This window comes from Lissotriton vulgaris, chromosome 8 (assembly GCF_964263255.1).
Source record: "Lissotriton vulgaris chromosome 8, aLisVul1.2, whole genome shotgun sequence".
In the NCBI taxonomy this organism is placed as follows: Eukaryota; Metazoa; Chordata; class Amphibia; order Caudata; family Salamandridae; genus Lissotriton; species Lissotriton vulgaris.
Window position 1 is genome coordinate 155,081,189 of NC_141696.1, and position 12,643 is coordinate 155,093,831.

At 42.2% G+C, this 12,643-nt stretch overlaps 13 non-coding genes across 13 annotated transcripts; all 13 read right to left on the bottom strand.

Annotated features, from left to right (window-relative positions):
• Positions 1 to 788: 788 nt before the first annotated feature.
• Positions 789 to 871, bottom strand: TRNAL-AAG (transfer RNA leucine (anticodon AAG)). Its single transcript has one exon. It is a non-coding gene; the product is annotated as a tRNA-Leu (tRNA).
• Positions 872 to 1,062: 191 nt separating this feature from the next.
• On the bottom strand, positions 1,063 to 1,145 carry TRNAL-CAG (transfer RNA leucine (anticodon CAG)). Its single transcript has one exon. It is a non-coding gene; the product is annotated as a tRNA-Leu (tRNA).
• A 632-nt stretch (positions 1,146 to 1,777) lies between these two features.
• On the bottom strand, positions 1,778 to 1,860 carry TRNAL-UAG (transfer RNA leucine (anticodon UAG)). The gene has a single exon. It is a non-coding gene; the product is annotated as a tRNA-Leu (tRNA).
• A 2,679-nt stretch (positions 1,861 to 4,539) lies between these two features.
• Positions 4,540 to 4,622, bottom strand: TRNAL-AAG (transfer RNA leucine (anticodon AAG)). Its single transcript has one exon. It is a non-coding gene; the product is annotated as a tRNA-Leu (tRNA).
• A 191-nt stretch (positions 4,623 to 4,813) lies between these two features.
• On the bottom strand, positions 4,814 to 4,896 carry TRNAL-CAG (transfer RNA leucine (anticodon CAG)). The gene has a single exon. It is a non-coding gene; the product is annotated as a tRNA-Leu (tRNA).
• Positions 4,897 to 5,528: 632 nt separating this feature from the next.
• TRNAL-UAG (transfer RNA leucine (anticodon UAG)) lies at positions 5,529 to 5,611 on the bottom strand. Its single transcript has one exon. It is a non-coding gene; the product is annotated as a tRNA-Leu (tRNA).
• Positions 5,612 to 6,635: 1,024 nt separating this feature from the next.
• TRNAL-AAG (transfer RNA leucine (anticodon AAG)) lies at positions 6,636 to 6,718 on the bottom strand. Its single transcript has one exon. It is a non-coding gene; the product is annotated as a tRNA-Leu (tRNA).
• Positions 6,719 to 6,909: 191 nt separating this feature from the next.
• TRNAL-CAG (transfer RNA leucine (anticodon CAG)) lies at positions 6,910 to 6,992 on the bottom strand. The gene has a single exon. It is a non-coding gene; the product is annotated as a tRNA-Leu (tRNA).
• Positions 6,993 to 7,624: 632 nt separating this feature from the next.
• TRNAL-UAG (transfer RNA leucine (anticodon UAG)) lies at positions 7,625 to 7,707 on the bottom strand. The gene has a single exon. It is a non-coding gene; the product is annotated as a tRNA-Leu (tRNA).
• Positions 7,708 to 8,731: 1,024 nt separating this feature from the next.
• TRNAL-AAG (transfer RNA leucine (anticodon AAG)) lies at positions 8,732 to 8,814 on the bottom strand. Its single transcript has one exon. It is a non-coding gene; the product is annotated as a tRNA-Leu (tRNA).
• A 191-nt stretch (positions 8,815 to 9,005) lies between these two features.
• Positions 9,006 to 9,088, bottom strand: TRNAL-CAG (transfer RNA leucine (anticodon CAG)). Its single transcript has one exon. It is a non-coding gene; the product is annotated as a tRNA-Leu (tRNA).
• A 632-nt stretch (positions 9,089 to 9,720) lies between these two features.
• Positions 9,721 to 9,803, bottom strand: TRNAL-UAG (transfer RNA leucine (anticodon UAG)). The gene has a single exon. It is a non-coding gene; the product is annotated as a tRNA-Leu (tRNA).
• Positions 9,804 to 11,101: 1,298 nt separating this feature from the next.
• On the bottom strand, positions 11,102 to 11,184 carry TRNAL-CAG (transfer RNA leucine (anticodon CAG)). The gene has a single exon. It is a non-coding gene; the product is annotated as a tRNA-Leu (tRNA).
• Between the last annotated feature and the right edge of the window lie 1,459 nt (positions 11,185 to 12,643).

Genomic DNA, 12,643 nt, shown 5'->3' on the forward strand with positions numbered 1-12,643 from the left:
CCTGCGACCTCTCTCTCTACACAAACAACTACTGCACAGGAAGTAGGAAGGCAGAAGCTGGGGCATATTATGCAAATGTATGCTGTCATTGTGCCTTGCAGATTCATGCAGGATTTCTAGATCCTTGCTGGATACAAGAGAGCAGACCTTGTTTCAGATCAACTGTCCCTAGCAGGGAACGTCTGAGCACATGCAGTCTTTTGCTCTCTAGCCCCTGGCCTGGGACTTACCCTCACTGGCTGAGACGTGAATTTCTGCATACCAACGTTGCATAGATGGTACGTTTGTGGTCAGTTTGGGATGGGTGGGAGGTCAAAAGCAGGGAAAAGTATGTCGCCTTCACTTCTAGTCTCCTCTTCTAGGCCTACCTGCTGTTCACTCACTCTGTCTTTGTTTCATTCTCTCCTTCCTCAACACCCCTTCTCACTCACTCGCTCTATCACTTGTGCTCTTTCCCCTTGCTCTGCATTTCATAGTGGAAACATCTCTTGAATGGAGCATTAGAAAATGAGGTTACATAAAATTAACAATCTACTTATTGGAAACCAAAAATATCACAAGACTGAATGTAACCCATTTAATTAATAAAAGGGACTTTTTAAGCACCCCCCAAAAAACACATAAAACACCACGAGTGCTAGAAGAATATTATACGAGCTTGAAGACAGAATTGGGCAAATTAATTTGCAGTTGAAACTGAAGTTTGTTACTTATTCAGATATTATATGCACTGCCAATTTTTAGCTGAGATTCTAAAAGAACTCAGAGACAAAATGGACTTAAAGTTTTGTCAGAAGTGGGATTCGAACCCACGCCTCCAGGAGAGACTGCGGCCTTAACGCAGCGCCTTAGACCACTCGGCCATCCTGACCACATTTGCTTGATCATCTACAGAGAGGGAAAGATATTGTGAACCAAAAAAAGCACACAACTTAGGTCCTGAGTGGCTAGAGCAAGAAAAAAACTCACTGCACTTTTCCAAGTAGACAACCATATAAGCCCATGTGAGGGAAATGATCTGATTTTTTCTCTCCCAAGAAAAAAGTAGAGTAAACACACAATTGTCAGAAGTGGGATTTGAACCCACGCCTCCAGAAGAGACTGCGACCTGAACGCAGTGCCTTAGACCACTCGGCCATCCTGACTTGCATTTGTGGATCCTTCCACAGGCCAGACAGCCATGCAAGTGGGGTACCGAAAAGGCATGCCCTCAATTTATTTATCCTATTATAAGTACTTCCAACAGATCTTTGAACAATCCATAGAGAGCAGTACCTATGAAGAACTCTTTAGACCTTTAAGGCGTACAAAGAGAAAGTGCTATTAACCAGCCACTTGAAAGGCCCAAAGCTGCTTTGAAATTGAGTCAACAGCCACCTCTTGGCTAGCTAAAGCAAATTCAACAAGGAATTTCAATGTCACAACATAGGGTGGAATACGCAAATCTAAGCAGCCCCTGATCACAGCCCTGAGGAAATTGCCGTAAGTGTGCTGGAGTCCAACTGTCTACCAGATGCTAGGCATTCTTCCATATTTGCATGGCCTGTCTGGCCAGGGCATACAAGAGCATGACTCTTCCAGATGAGCTCTTACATGGGTCCTATGCTCATATAGTAAGGACTGCACTTTGTCAGCAAGACTTTATACAACCGAAATATATGAGAAACCCCAGCTCTCTTGACTAGATGAGGACGGAATCACATCCCAGGTGAAGACCAACAGATGCAACTTCCATCAGATGTTAACCTGAAAAAGGAGATTACATCTCCAAAAGTCATGTCAGAAGTGGGATTCGAACCCACGCCTCCAGAGGAGACTGCGGCCTAAACACAGCGCCTTAGACCACTCGGCCATCCTGACAGTGCAGAGTCTTAAGAAATGTATAAAAGTCACTCAGAAATTTCTGCCTCCATGCAAGCCTGAAATAATTTAAACCTTCAAACACAAGGTGCAACTTTATGCACAGGACAATAAACACAGAAGATCACATGTGAAAGCATTTCATTTCACAGGTGTACAATTTTTATGCTTTTAGAATACCTCATACCTCTCACCAGCTATTTAGGGGTGTGTTACTGCTACAACGCATCTTTTACAACGTAATGCTGCTACAACGCAGCTATTACATCGCAAATACCATTATAATGCATGCCATTACAACGCATGGCATTACATAGCAGATGCTATTACAACGCATACCATTACATCGTAAGTATTGGTAAGTATTTAAATTTTTTTTTTTTTTTATTTAATATTTTATAATTGATTTAATTATTATTAATTATCAAAAAATATTTATTTCGTTTTTAAATATTATAAATTAAATATATTAATTTAAGTATTTTTTAAAATAAGTATGAGTATAAGAGTATATGTTTTGGGGTACTGATGTATATGTTTTGGGGTGTTTGGGTATTTTTAGGTTTTAGGGCAGTGTTTGGGTTTTGGGGTACAGGGGTGTTTTTAGGTTTTAGGGCAGGGTTTGGGTTTTGGGGTACAGGGGTGTTTTTAGGTTTTAGGGCAGGGTTTGGGTTTTGGGGTACAGGGGTGTTTTTAGGTTTTAGGGCAGGGTTTGGGTTTTGGGGTACAGGGGTGTTTTTAGGTTTTAGGGCAGTGTTTGGGTTTTGGGGTACAGGGGTGTTTTTAGGTTTTAGGGCAGGGTTTGGGTTTTGGGGTACAGGGGTGTTTTTAGGTTTTAGGGCAGGGTTTGGGTTTTGGGGTACAGGGGTGTTTTTAGGTTTTAGGGCAGGGTTTGGGTTTTGGGATACAGGGGTGTTTTTAGGTTTTAGGGCAGGGTTTGGGTTTTGGGGTACAGGGGTGTTTTTAGGTTTTAGGGCAGGGTTTGGGTTTTGGGGTACAGGGGTGTTTTTAGGTTTTAGGACAGGGTTTGTTTTTGGGGTACAGGGGTGTTTTTAGGTTTTAGGGCAGGGTTTGGGTTTTGGGGTACAGGGGTGTTTTTAGGTTTTAGGGCAGGGTTTGGGTTTTGGGGTACAGGGGTGTTTTTAGGTTTTAGGGCAGGGTTTGGGTTTTGGGGTACAGGGGTGTTTTTAGGTTTTAGGGCAGGGTTTGGGTTTTGGGGTACAGGGGTGTTTTTAGGTTTTAGGGCAGGGTTTGTTTTTGGGGGTACAGGGGTATTACGACTTTATTTAAATTAATTAAATTAATTTTATTTAATTTAATTACATTTATAACTATATTTACAATTATTAATTTAATTGTATTAATAAACGATTATAATTAAATTATATTATTTAAAAATGTTTAATTAATTAAATTCTTTTAATTTTATTAAATATAATTATATTATGTATTATTTATAATTTAATTAAATTATAATTATATTTATTGTAATTAATTACATTATATTATTTTCTATTTATAAATTTTTTATATTTCATTAATTATATTATTTTAAATATATTAAATTAATATCAATTTTAATATTAATTAAATTACTATAATTAAATTAATTACTGTTTTAAAAATGTTATATTATTTTTATTATTTTAAAGTAATTTAATTAACTTTATTACATTTTTTTAAAAAAAGATATACTTACCTATATTTACGATGTAATGCCATGCGTTGTAAAAGTATCTGCTATGTAATGCCATGCGTTGTAATGGCATGCATTGTAATGGTATTTGCGATGTAAAAATCGCGTTGTAACGGAACGCGTTGTAATACATCGCGTTGTACTGACACCAATCCGCTATTTAGGGTCCTGTATCCTACTCACAAAATTACCTTGCCTGCGACCTCTCTCTCTACACAAACAACTACTGCACAGGAAGTAGGAAGGCAGAAGGTGGGGCATATTATGCAAATGTATGCTGTCATTGTGCCTTGCAGATTCATGCAGGATTTCTAGATCCTTGCTGGATACAAGAGAGCAGACCTTGTTTCAGATCAACTGTCCCTAGCAGGGAACGTCTGAGCACATGCAGTCTTTTGCTCTCTAGCCCCTGGCCTGGGACTTACCCTCACTGGCTGAGGCGTGAATTTCTGCATACCAACGTTGCATAGATGGTACGTTTGTGGTCGGTTTGGGATGGGTGGGAGGTCAAAAGCAGGGAAAAGTATGTCGCCTTCACTTCTAGTCTCCTCTTCTAGGCCTACCTGCCGTTCACTCACTCTGTCTTTGTTTCATTCTCTCCTTCCTCAACACCCCTTCTCACTCACTCGCTCTATCACTTGTGCTCTTTCCCCTTGCTCTGCATTTCATAGTGGAAACATCTCTTGAATGGAGCATTAGAAAATGAGGTTACATAAAATTAACAATCTACTTATTGGAAACCAAAAATATCACAAGACTGAATGTAACCCATTTCATTAATAAAAGGGACTTTGTAAGCACCCTCCAAAAAACACATAAAACACCACGAGTGCTAGAAGAATATTATACGAGCTTGAAGACAGAATTGGGCAAATTAATTTGCAGTTGAAACTGAAGTTTGTTACTTATTCAGATATTATATGAACTGCCAATTTTTAGCTGAGATTCTAAAAGAACTCAGAGACAAAATGGACTTAAAGTTTTGTCAGAAGTGGGATTCGAACCCACGCCTCCAGGAGAGACTGCGGCCTTAACGCAGCGCCTTAGACCACTCGGCCATCCTGACCACATTTGCTTGATCATCTACAGAGAGGGAAAGATATTGTGAACCAAAAAAAGCACACATCTTAGGTCATGAGTGGCTAGAGCAAGAAAAAAACTCGCTGCACTTTTCCAAGTAGACAACCATATAAGCCCATGTGAGGGAAATGATCAGATTTTTTCTCTCTCAAGAAAAAAGTAGAGTAAACACACAATTGTCAGAAGTGGGATTTGAACCCACGCCTCCAGAAGAGACTGCAACCTGAACGCAGCGCCTTAGACCACTCGGCCATCCTGACTTGCATTTGTGGAACCTTCCACAGGCCAGACAGCCATGCAAGTGGGGTACCGAAAAGGCATGCCCTCAATTTATTTATCCTATTATAAGTACTTCCAACAGATCTTTGAACAATCCATAGAGAGCAGTACCTATGAAGAACTCTTTAGACCTTTAAGGCGTACAAAGAGAAAGTGCTATTAACCAGCCACTTGAAAGGCCCAAAGCTGCTTTGAAATTGAGTCAACAGCCACCTCTTGGCTAGCTAAAGCAAATTCAACAAGGAATTTCAATGTCACAACATAGGGTGGAATACGCAAATCTAAGCAGCCCCTGATCACAGCCCTGAGGAAATTGCCGTAAGTGTGCTGGAGTCCAACTGTCTACCAGATGCTAGGCATTCTTCCATATTTGCATGGCCTGTCTGGCCAGGGCATACAAGAGCATGACTCTTTCAGATGAGCTCTTACATGGGTCCTATGCTCATATAGTAAGGACTGCACTTTGTCAGCAAGACTTTATACAACCGAAATATATGAGAAACCCCAGCGCTCTTGACTAGATGAGGAAGAAATCACATCCCAGGTGAAGACCAACAGATGCAACTTCCATCAGATGTTAACCTGAAAAAGGAGATTACATCTCCAAAAGTCATGTCAGAAGTGGGATTCGAACCCACGCCTCCAGAGGAGACTGCGGCCTAAACACAGCGCCTTAGACCACTCGGCCATCCTGACAGTGCAGAGTCTCAAGAAATGTATAAAAGTCACTCAGAAATTTCTGCCTCCATGCAAGCCTGAAATAATTTAAACCTTCAAACACAAGGTGCAACTTTATGCACAGGACAATAAACACAGAAGATCACAAGTGAAAGCATTTCATTTCAAAGGTGTACAATTTTTATGCTTTTAGAATACCTCATACCTCTCACCAGCTATTTAGGGTCCTGTATCCTACTCACAAAATTACCTTGCCTGCGACCTCTCTCTCTACACAAACAACTACTGCACAGGAAGTAGGAAGGCAGAAGGTGGGGCATATTATGCAAATGTATGCTGTCATTGTGCCTTGCAGATTCATGCAGGATTTCTAGATCCTTGCTGGATACAAGAGAGCAGACCTTGTTTCAGATCAACTGTCCCTAGCAGGGAACGTCTGAGCACATGCAGTCTTTTGCTCTCTAGCCCCTGGCCTGGGACTTACCCTCACTGGCTGAGGCGTGAATTTCTGCATACCAACGTTGCATAGATGGTACGTTTGTGGTCGGTTTGGGATGGGTGGGAGGTCAAAAGCATGGAAAAGTATGTCGCCTTCACTTCTAGTCTCCTCTTCTAGGCCTACCTGCCGTTCACTCACTCTGTCTATGTTTCATTCTCTCCTTCCTCAACACCCCTTCTCACTCACTCGCTCTATCACTTGTGCTCTTTCCCCTTGCTCTGCATTTCATAGTGGAAACATCTCTTGAATGGAGCATTAGAAAATGAGGTTACATAAAATTAACAATCTACTTATTGGAAACCAAAAATATCACAAGACTGAATGTAACCCATTTCATTAATAAAAGGGACTTTTTAAGCACCCCCCAAAAAACACATAAAACACCACGAGTGCTAGAAGAATATTATACGAGCTTGAAGACAGAATTGGGCAAATTAATTTGCAGTTGAAACTGAAGTTTGTTACTTATTCAGATATTATATGCACTGCCAATTTTTAGCTGAGATTCTAAAAGAACTCAGAGACAAAATGGACTTAAAGTTTTGTCAGAAGAGGGATTCGAACCCACGCCTCCAGGAGAGACTGCGGCCTTAACGCAGCGCCTTAGACCACTCGGCCATCCTGACCACATTTGCTTGATCATCTACAGAGAGGGAAAGATATTGTGAACCAAAAAAAGCACACATCTTAGGTCATGAGTGGCTAGAGCAAGAAAAAAACTCACTGCACTTTTCCAAGTAGACAACCATATAAGCCCATGTGAGGGAAATGATCAGATTTTTTCTCTCTCAAGAAAAAAGTAGAGTAAACACACAATTGTCAGAAGTGGGATTTGAACCCACGCCTCCAGAAGAGACTGCGACCTGAACACAGCGCCTTAGACCACTCGGCCATCCTGACTTGCATTTGTGGAACCTTCCACAGGCCAGACAGCCATGCAAGTGGGGTACCGAAAAGGCATGCCCTCAATTTATTTATCCTATTATAAGTACTTCCAACAGATCTTTGAACAATCCATAGAGAGCAGTACCTATGAAGAACTCTTTAGACCTTTAAGGCGTACAAAGAGAAAGTACTATTAACCAGCCACTTGAACGGCCCAAAGCTGCTTTAAAATTGAGTCAACAGCCACCTCTTGGCTAGCTAAAGCAAATTCAACAAGGAATTTCAATGTCACAACATAGGGTGGAATACGCAAATATAAGCAGCCCCTGATCACAGCCCTGAGGAAATTGCCGTAAGTGTGCTGGAGTCCAACTGTCTACCAGATGCTAGGCATTCTTCCATATTTGCATGGCCTGTCTGGCCAGGGCATACAAGAGCATGACTCTTCCAGATGAGCTCTTACATGGGTCCTATGCTCATATAGTAAGGACTGCACTTTGTCAGCAAGACTTTATACAACCGAAATATATGTGAAACCCCAGCGCTCTTGACTAGATGAGGAAGGAATCACATCCCAGGTGAAGACCAACAGATGCAACTTCCATCAGATGTTAACCTGAAAAAGGAGATTACATCTCCAAAAGTCATGTCAGAAGTGGGATTCGAACCCACGCCTCCAGAGGAGACTGCGGCCTAAACACAGCGCCTTAGACCACTCGGCCATCCTGACAGTGCAGAGTCTCAAGAAATGTATAAAAGTCACTCAGAAATTTCTGCCTCCATGCAAGCCTGAAATAATTTAAACCTTCAAACACAAGGTGCAACTTTATGCACAGGACAATAAACACAGAAGATCACAAGTGAAAGCATTTCATTTCAAAGGTGTACAATTTTTATGCTTTTAGAATACCTCATACCTCTCACCAGCTATTTAGGGTCCTGTATCCTACTCACAAAATTACCTTGCCTGCGACCTCTCTCTCTACACAAACAACTACTGCACAGGAAGTAGGAAGGCAGAAGGTGGGGCATATTATGCAAATGTATGCTGTCATTGTGCCTTGCAGATTCATGCAGGATTTCTAGATCCTTGCTGGATACAAGAGAGCAGACCTTGTTTCAGATCAACTGTCCCTAGCAGGGAACGTCTGAGCACATGCAGTCTTTTGCTCTCTAGCCCCTGGCCTGGGACTTACCCTCACTGGCTGAGGCGTGAATTTCTGCATACCAACGTTGCATAGATGGTACGTTTGTGGTCGGTTTGGGATGGGTGGGAGGTCAAAAGCATGGAAAAGTATGTCGCCTTCACTTCTAGTCTCCTCTTCTAGGCCTACCTGCCGTTCACTCACTCTGTCTATGTTTCATTCTCTCCTTCCTCAACACCCCTTCTCACTCACTCGCTCTATCACTTGTGCTCTTTCCCCTTGCTCTGCATTTCATAGTGGAAACATCTCTTGAATGGAGCATTAGAAAATGAGGTTACATAAAATTAACAATCTACTTATTGGAAACCAAAAATATCACAAGACTGAATGTAACCCATTTCATTAATAAAAGGGACTTTTTAAGCACCCCCCAAAAAACACATAAAACACCACGAGTGCTAGAAGAATATTATACGAGCTTGAAGACAGAATTGGGCAAATTAATTTGCAGTTGAAACTGAAGTTTGTTACTTATTCAGATATTATATGCACTGCCAATTTTTAGCTGAGATTCTAAAAGAACTCAGAGACAAAATGGACTTAAAGATTTGTCAGAAGAGGGATTCGAACCCACGCCTCCAGGAGAGACTGCGGCCTTAACGCAGCGCCTTAGACCACTCGGCCATCCTGACCACATTTGCTTGATCATCTACAGAGAGGGAAAGATATTGTGAACCAAAAAAAGCACACATCTTAGGTCATGAGTGGCTAGAGCAAGAAAAAAACTCACTGCACTTTTCCAAGTAGACAACCATATAAGCCCATGTGAGGGAAATGATCAGATTTTTTCTCTCTCAAGAAAAAAGTAGAGTAAACACACAATTGTCAGAAGTGGGATTTGAACCCACGCCTCCAGAAGAGACTGCGACCTGAACACAGCGCCTTAGACCACTCGGCCATCCTGACTTGCATTTGTGGAACCTTCCACAGGCCAGACAGCCATGCAAGTGGGGTACCGAAAAGGCATGCCCTCAATTTATTTATCCTATTATAAGTACTTCCAACAGATCTTTGAACAATCCATAGAGAGCAGTACCTATGAAGAACTCTTTAGACCTTTAAGGCGTACAAAGAGAAAGTACTATTAACCAGCCACTTGAACGGCCCAAAGCTGCTTTGAAATTGAGTCAACAGCCACCTCTTGGCTAGCTAAAGCAAATTCAACAAGGAATTTCAATGTCACAACATAGGGTGGAATACGCAAATCTAAGCAGCCCCTGATCACAGCCCTGAGGAAATTGCCGTAAGTGTGCTGGAGTCCAACTGTCTACCAGATGCTAGGCATTCTTCCATATTTGCATGGCCTGTCTGGCCAGGGCATACAAGAGCATGACTCTTCCAGATGAGCTCTTACATGGGTCCTATGCTCATATAGTAAGGACTGCACTTTGTCAGCAAGACTTTATACAACCGAAATATATGAGAAACCCCAGCTCTCTTGACTAGATGAGGACGGAATCACATCCTAGGTGAAGACCAACAGATGCAACTTCCATCAGATGTTAAACTGAAAAAGGAGATTACATCTCCAAAAGTCATGTCAGAAGTGGGATTCGAACCCACGCCTCCAGAGGAGACTGCGGCCTAAACACAGCGCCTTAGACCACTCGGCCATCCTGACAATGCAGAGTCTTAAGAAATGTATAAAAGTCACTCAGAAATTTCTGCCTCCATGCAAGCCTGAAATAATTTAAACCTTCAAACACAAGGTGCAACTTTATGCACAGGACAATAAACACAGAAGATCACATGTGAAAGCATTTCATTTCACAGGTGTACAATTTTTATGCTTTTAGAATACCTCATACCTCTCACCAGCTATTTAGGGTCCTGTATCCTACTCACAAAATTACCTTGCCTGCGACCTCTCTCTCTACACAAACAACTACTGCACAGGAAGTAGGAAGGCAGAAGGTGGGGCATATTATGCAAATGTATGCTGTCATTGTGCCTTGCAGATTCATGCAGGATTTCTAGATCCTTGCTGGATACAAGAGAGCAGACCTTGTTTCAGATCAACTGTCCCTAGCAGGGAACGTCTGAGCACATGCAGTCTTTTGCTCTCTAGCCCCTGGCCTGGGACTTACCCTCACTGGCTGAGGCGTGAATTTCTGCATACCAACGTTGCATAGATGGTACGTTTGTGGTCAGTTTGGGATGGGTGGGAGGTCAAAAGCAGGGAAAAGTATGTCGCCTTCACTTCTAGTCTCCTCTTCTAGGCCTACCTGCCGTTCACTCACTCTGTCTTTGTTTCATTCTCTCCTTCCTCAACACTCCTTCTCACTCACTCGCTCTATCACTTGTGCTCTTTCCCCTTGCTCTGCATTTCATAGTGGAAACATCTCTTGAATGGAGCATTAGAAAATGAGGTTACATAAAATTAACAATCTACTTATTGGAAACCAAAAATATCACAAGACTGAATGTAACCCATTTCATTAATAAAAGGGACTTTTTAAGCACCCCCCAAAAAACACATAAAACACCACGAGTGCTAGAAGAATATTATACGAGCTTGAAGACAGAATTGGGCAAATTAATTTGCAGTTGAAACTGAAGTTTGTTACTTATTCAGATATTATATGCACTGCCAATTTTTAGCTGAGATTCTAAAAGAACTCAGAGACAAAATGGACTTAAAGTTTTGTCAGAAGTGGGATTCGAACCCACGCCTCCAGGAGAGACTGCGGCCTTAACACAGCGCCTTAGACCACTCGGCCATCATGACCACATTTGCTTGATCATCTACAGAGAGGGAAAGATATTGTGAACCAAAAAAAGCACACAACTTAGGTCATGAGTGGCTAGAGCAAGAAAAAAACTCACTGCACTTTTCCAAGTAGACAACCATATAAGCCCATGTGAGGGAAATGATCTGATTTTTTCTCTCCCAAGAAAAAAGTAGAGTAAACACACAATTGTCAGAAGTGGGATTTGAACCCACGCCTCCAGAAGAGACTGCGACCTGAACGCAGCGCCTTAGACCACTCGGCCATCCTGACTTGCATTTGTGGAACCTTCCACAGGCCAGACAGCCATGCAAGTGGGGTACCGAAAAGGCATGCCCTCAATTTATTTATCCTATTATAAGTACTTCCAACAGATCTTTGAACAATCCATAGAGAGCAGTACCTATGAAGAACTCTTTAGACCTTTAAGGCGTACAAAGAGAAAGTGCTATTAACCAGCCACTTGAAAGGCCCAAAGCTGCTTTGAAATTGAGTCAACAGCCACCTCTTGGCTAGCTAAAGCAAATTCAACAAGGAATTTCAATGTCACAACATAGGGTGGAATACGCAAATCTAAGCAGCCCCTGATCACAGCCCTGAGGAAATTGCCGTAAGTGTGCTGGAGTCCAACTGTCTACCAGATGCTAGGCATTCTTCCATATTTGCATGGCCTGTCTGGCCAGGGCATACAAGAGCATGACTCTTCCAGATGAGCTCTTACATGGGTCCTATGCTCATATAGTAAGGACTGCACTTTGTCAGCAAGACTTTATACAACCGAAATATATGAGAAACCCCAGCTCTCTTGACTAGATGAGGACGGAATCACATCCCAGGTGAAGACCAACAGATGCAACTTCCATCAGATGTTAACCTGAAAAAGGAGATTACATCTCCAAAAGTCATGTCAGAAGTCGGATTTGAACCCACACCTCCAGAGGAGACTGCGGCCTAAACACAGCGCCTTAGACCACTCGGCCATCCTGACAGTGCAGAGTCTTAAGAAATGTATAAAAGTCACTCAGAAATTTCTGCCTTCATGCAAGCCTGAAATAATTTAAACCTTCAAACACAAGGTGCAACTTTATGCACAGGACAATAAACACAGAAGATCACATGTGAAAGCATTTCATTTCACAGGTGTACAATTTTTATGCTTTTAGAATACCTCATACCTCTCACCAGCTATTTAGGGTCCTGTATCCTACTCACAAAATTACCTTGCCTGCGACCTCTCTCTCTACACAAACAACTACTGCACAGGAAGTAGGAAGGCAGAAGGTGGGGCATATTATGCAAATGTATGCTGTCATTGTGCCTTGCAGATTCATGCAGGATTTCTAGATCCTTGCTGGATACAAGAGAGCAGACCTTGTTTCAGATCAACTGTCCCTAGCAGGGAACGTCTGAGCACATGCAGTCTTTTGCTCTCTAGCCCCTGGCCTGGGACTTACCCTCACTGGCTGAGGCGTGAATTTCTGCATACCAACGTTGCATAGATGGTACGTTTGTGGTCGGTTTGGGATGGGTGGGAGGTCAAAAGCAGGGAAAAGTATGTCGCCTTCACTTCTAGTCTCCTCTTCTAGGCCTACCTGCCGTTCACTCACTCTGTCTTTGTTTCATTCTCTCCTTCCTCAACACCCCTTCTCACTCACTCGCTCTATCACTTGTGCTCTTTCCCCTTGCTCTGCATTTCATAGTGGAAACATCTCTTGAATGGAGCATTAGAAAA